This window comes from Pseudophryne corroboree, chromosome 1, assembly GCF_028390025.1.
Source record: "Pseudophryne corroboree isolate aPseCor3 chromosome 1, aPseCor3.hap2, whole genome shotgun sequence".
NCBI lineage: Eukaryota > Metazoa > Chordata > Amphibia > Anura > Myobatrachidae > Pseudophryne > Pseudophryne corroboree.
In genome coordinates this window covers 369,252,953-369,258,583 of record NC_086444.1, presented here as the reverse complement: position 1 = coordinate 369,258,583, position 5,631 = coordinate 369,252,953, and positions in this window count along the sequence as shown.

Genomic DNA, 5,631 nt, shown 5'->3' with positions numbered 1-5,631 from the left:
CAGGAGCTCCGTTTTTGTAGTTGGTGCTGCAGTAAGCAGGCACATAACAGAGGGGCTGCTCCAGGCAGCCCTAAGAAGAGCTTTTTTTTGAAGAAAAAAGTGTAGACTTCAAGGGCAGCAGCGGTGGTAAATGTCAGAAGACATTCACTGTTGCAGCTCCAGCTCTCCCCAGCGGCGCTGTACACTCCCGAGCCCTTGTTGCCGGGTACCTACAGCAGGAGGCTCCGGTTTTCTTCACGTCAGGCACACAACGGTGGCTCTGAGGGATCGCGTGGCCGCGCTTCGGGAGGTGGTGAGTGGGTCCCACTTGTGGGACCCGGTCTTTATTGCGATCCGGCGCGGTCAGTGGGAGGCGGGCCGCATGTGCTGTCAGTGGACACACTGGCAGTACAGGCGATCCCACTAGATCACCAGGGCATGGGTGCAGGTCAGGTTTTCTCTCTAAACCATTTTCAGTAGCCCACAGTACCTGGTGGTTTTGCCAGCAGGGGGATAAGGCTTAGACCAGAAGCCCCAGGGCGCCATTTCCCGCAAATGTTCCCGCCCTGGAGCTGCATATCTGTCTCGCCCTCACTCCCTGTCAGTGTCTGGGCGCCATTATCTCTCAGCTTCACTGTTCCTGTGACTGCTTGGGCAAATCCTCCTGTGTAAAGCCGCCTGGTTGTCAGTGCTGTAACTTTACATGACACTTAAGTATTCTACCTGCCTTTTTAGACAATGCTAGTTAAGAAAGAGTGCGTTAAGTCAGGGTTTTCTAGTACAATTACCCTGTGATATACATCCAGTTCTTACTATGCAGTGTTATATCTATTGACGGGTTCAGTATGGTATGCCGGCGGCCGGGCTCCCGGCAACCAGCATACCGGTGCCGGGAGCCTGACCGCCGGCTTACCGACTGTGGTGAGCGCAAATGAGCCCCTTGCGGGCTCGCCACGCTATTTTATTTTTCTCTAACGTCCTAGTGGATGCTGGGGACTCCGTCAGGACCATGGGGAATAGCGGCTCCGCAGGAGACAGGGCACAAAAAGTAAGCTTTTAGGATCACATGGTGTGTACTGGCTCCTCCCCCCATGACCCTCCTCCAAGCCTCAGTTAGGTTTTTGTGCCCGTCCGAGCAGGGTGCAATCTAGGTGGCTCTCATAAAGAGCTGCTTAGAAAAAGTTTTTTAGGTTTCTTATTTTCAGTGAGTCCTGCTGGCAACAGGCTCACTGCTACGAGGGACTTAGGGGAGAGAAGTGAACTCACCTGCGTGCAGGATGGATTTGCTTCTTAGGCTACTGGACACCATTAGCTCCAGAGGGATCGAACACAGGCCCAGCCATGGAGTCCGGTCCCGGAGCCGTGCCGCCGACCCCCCTTGCAGATGCCGAAGTTGAAGAGGTCCAGAGGTCCGGAAACAGGCGGCAGAAGACTTTCAGTCTTCATAAGGTAGCGCACAGCACTGCAGCTGTGCGCCATTGTTGTCGGCACACTTCACACCAGCGGTCACTGAGGGTGCAGGGCGCTGGGGGGGGCGCCCTGGGCAGCAATGTATAATACCTTTTTCTATGGCTAAAATACATCACATATAGCCCTTGAGGCTATATGGATGTATTTAACCCCTGCCATATATCGCAAACTCCGGGAGAAGAGCCCGCCGTTTTAGGGGGCGGGGCCTATTCTCCTCAGCACACAGCGCCATTTTCCTGCTCAGCTCCGCTGTGAGGAAGGCTCCCAGGACTCTCCCCTGCACTGCACTACAGAAACAGGGTAAAACAGAGAAGGGGGGCATATTTTGGCGATATTTTTATATATTAAGCGCATATAACAGAAACAACACCTTTTAGGGTTGTTTATATACATTTTTATAGCGCTTTGGTGTGTGCTGGCAAACTCTCCCTCTGTCTCCCCAAAGGGCTAGTGGGGTCCTGTCTTCGATAAGAGCATTCCCTGTGTGTCTGCTGTGTGTCGGTACGTGTGTGTCGACATGTATGAGGACGATGTTGGTGTGGAGGCGGAGCAATTGCCGGTAATGGTGATGTCACCCCCTAGGGAGTCGACACCGGAATGGATGGCTTTAATTATGGAATTACGTGATAATGTTAGCACGCTGCAAAAGTCAGTTGACGACATGAGACGGCCGGAAAACCAGTTAGTACCTGTCCAGGTGTCTCAGGCACCGTCAGGGGCTGTAAAACGTCCCTTACCTCAGTCAGTCGACACAGGTACCGACACAGATGAATCTAGTGTCGACGGTGAAGAAAGAAACGTATTTTCCAATAGGGCCACACGTTATATGATCACGGCAATGAAGGAGGCTTTGCATATCTCTGATACTGCAGGTACCTCAAAGGGGGGTATTATGTGGGGTGTGAAAAAACTACCTGTAGCTTTTCCAGAATCGGAGGAATTGAATGACGTGTGTGATGAAGCGTGGGTTAACCCCGATAGAAAACTGCTAATTTCAAAGAAGTTATTGGCATTATACCCTTTCCCACCAGAGGTTAGGGCGCGCTGGGAAACACCCCCTAGGGTGGATAAGGCGCTCACACGCTTATCAAAACAAGTGGCGTTACCGTCTCCTGATACGGCCGCCCTCAAGGATCCAGCTGATAGGAGGCTGGAAACTACCCTGAAGAGTATATACACACATACTGGTGTTATACTGCGACCAGCAATAGCCTCAGCCTGGATGTGCAGTGCTGGGGTGGTGTGGTCGGATTCCCTGACTGAAAATATTGATACCCTGGATAGGGACAGTATTTTATTGACTATAGAGCAATTAAAGGATGCTTTTCTTTATATGCGAGATGCTCAGAGGGATATTTGCACTCTGGCATCGAGAGTAAGTGCGATGTCCATATCTGCCAGAAGAAGTTTATGGACGCGACAGTGGTCAGGTGATGCGGATTCCAAACGGCATATGGAAGTATTGCCGTATAAAGGAGAGGAATTATTTGGGGTCGGTCTATCGGATCTGGTGGCCACGGCAACAGCCGGAAAATCCACTTTTTTACCTCAGGTCACCTCCCAACAGAAAAAGACACCGTCTTTTCAGCCGCAGTCCTTTCGTTCCTATAAGAACAAGCGGGCAAAAGGACAGTCATATTTGCCCAGAGGCAAAGGAAGGGGTAAGAGGGTGCAGCAAGCAACTACTTCCCACGAACAGAAGCCCTCCCCGGCTTCTACAAAGCCCTCAGCATGACGCTGGGGCTGTGCAAGCGGACTCAGGGGCGGTGGGGGGTCGACTAAAGATTTTCAGCACACAGTGGGCGCGCTCACAGGTGGACCCTTGGATCCTGCAGGTAGTATCTCAGGGTTACAAGTTGGAATTCGAAAAGTCTCCCCCTCGCCGGTTCCTAAAGTCTGCTTTACCAACGTCTCCCTCAGAAAGGGCGACGGTATTGGAAGCCATTCACAAGCTGTATTCTCAGCAGGTGATAGTCAAGGTACCCCTCCTACAACAGGGAAAGGGGTATTATTCCACACTATTTGTGGTACCGAAGCCGGACGGTTCGGTAAGACCTATTCTAAATCTGAAATCCTTGAACCTGTACATACAGAAATTCAAGTTCAAGATGGAGTCACTCAGAGCAGTGATAGCGAATCTGGAAGAAGGGGACTTCATGGTGTCCCTGGACATAAAAGATGCTTATCTGCATGTCCCAATTTACCCTTCACACCAAGGGTATCTCAGGTTCGTGATACAAAACTGTCATTATCAGTTTCAAACGCTGCCGTTTGGTTTGTCCACGGCACCTCGGGTCTTTACCAAGGTAATGGCCGAAATGATGGTTCTTCTACGAAGAAAAGGCGTATTAATTATCCCTTACTTGGACGATCTCCTGATAAGGGCAAGGTCCAGAGAACAGCTGGAAGTCGGAGTAGCACTAACCCAAGTAGTGCTTCAACAACACGGGTGGATTCGGAATCTTCCAAAATCTCAATTGACCCCGACGACACGTCTGCTGTTCCTGGGAATGATTCTGGACACTGTTCAGAAAAAGGTGTTTCTCCAGGAGGAGAAAGCAAGGGAGTTATCCGAACTTGTCAGGAACCTCCTAAAACCAGGAAATGTGTCAGTACATCAATGCACAAGAGTCCTGGGAAAGATGGTGGCTTCTTACGAAGCAATTCCATTCGGCAGATTCCACGCACAAATATTTCAGTGGGATCTGCTGGACAAATGGTCCGGATCGCATCTGCACATGCATCAGCGGATAACACTGTCACCAAGAACAAGGGTGTCTCTTCTGTGGTGGTTGCAGAGTGCCCATCTGTTAGAGGGCCGCAGATTCGGCATACAGGACTGGGTCCTGGTGACTACGGATGCCAGCCTACGAGGCTGGGGAGCAGTCACACAGGGAAGAAACTTCCAGGGCGTGTGGTCGAACCTGGAGACGTCTCTTCACATAAATATACTGGAGCTAAGAGCGATTCACAATGCTCTAAGCCTGGCAAAACCGCTGCCTCAGGGTCAGCCGGTGTTGATCCAGTCGGACAACATCACGGCAGTCGCCCACGTAAACAGACAGGGCGGCACGAGAAGCAGAAGAGCAATGACAGAAGCTGCAAGGATTCTTCGCTGGGCGGAAAATCATGTCCTAGCACTGTCAGCAGTGTTCATTCCGGGAGTGGACAACTGGGAAGCAGACTTCCTCAGCAGACACGACCTCCACCCGGGAGAGTGGGGACTTCATCCAGAAGTCTTCCACATGATTGTGAACCGTTGGGAAAAACCAAAGGTGGACATGATGGCGTCCCGCCTCAACAAGAAACTGGACAGATATTGCGCCAGGTCAAGAGACCCTCAGGCAATAGCTGTGGACGCTCTGGTAACACCGTGGGTGTACCAGTCCGTGTGTGTGTTTCCTCCTCTGCCTCTCATACCAAAGGTACTGAGAATTATACGGCTACGGGGAGTAAGAACAATACTCGTGGCTCCGGATTGGCCGAGAAGGACTTGGTACCCGGAACTTCAAGAGATGCTCACGGAAGAGCCGTGGCCTCTACCGTTAAGAAGGGATCTGCTTCAGCAGGGACCTTGTATGTTCCAAGACTTACCGCGACTGCGTTTGACGGCATGGCGGTTGAACGCCGGATTCTAAAAGAAAAGGGCATTCCAGAGGAAGTTATTCCTACCTTGATTAAAGCCAGGAAGGAAGTGACCGCACAACATTATCACCACATTTGGAGAAAATATGTTGCGTGGTGTGAGGCCAAGAAGGCCCCAACGGAGGAATTTCAATTGGGTCGATTCCTACATTTCCTGCAGGCAGGATTGTCTATGGGCCTCAAATTGGGGTCTATTAAGGTTCAAATTTCGGCCTTATCGATTTTCTTCCAGAAAGAATTGGCTTCAGTGCCTGAAGTACAAACCTTTGTCAAAGGTGTACTACATATACAGCCCCCGATTGTGCCTCCAGTGGCACCGTGGGATCTCAACGTAGTTTTGGATTTTCTCAAATCCCATTGGTTTGAGCCGCTCAAATCGGTAGATTTGAAGTATCTTACATGGAAAGTAACCATGCTACTGGCCCTGGCTTCAGCCAGGAGAGTATCAGAGTTGGCGGCTTTATCGTACAAAAGCCCATATCTGATTTTCCATTCGGACAGGGCAGAACTGCGGACGCGTCCTCAGTTTCTGCCTAA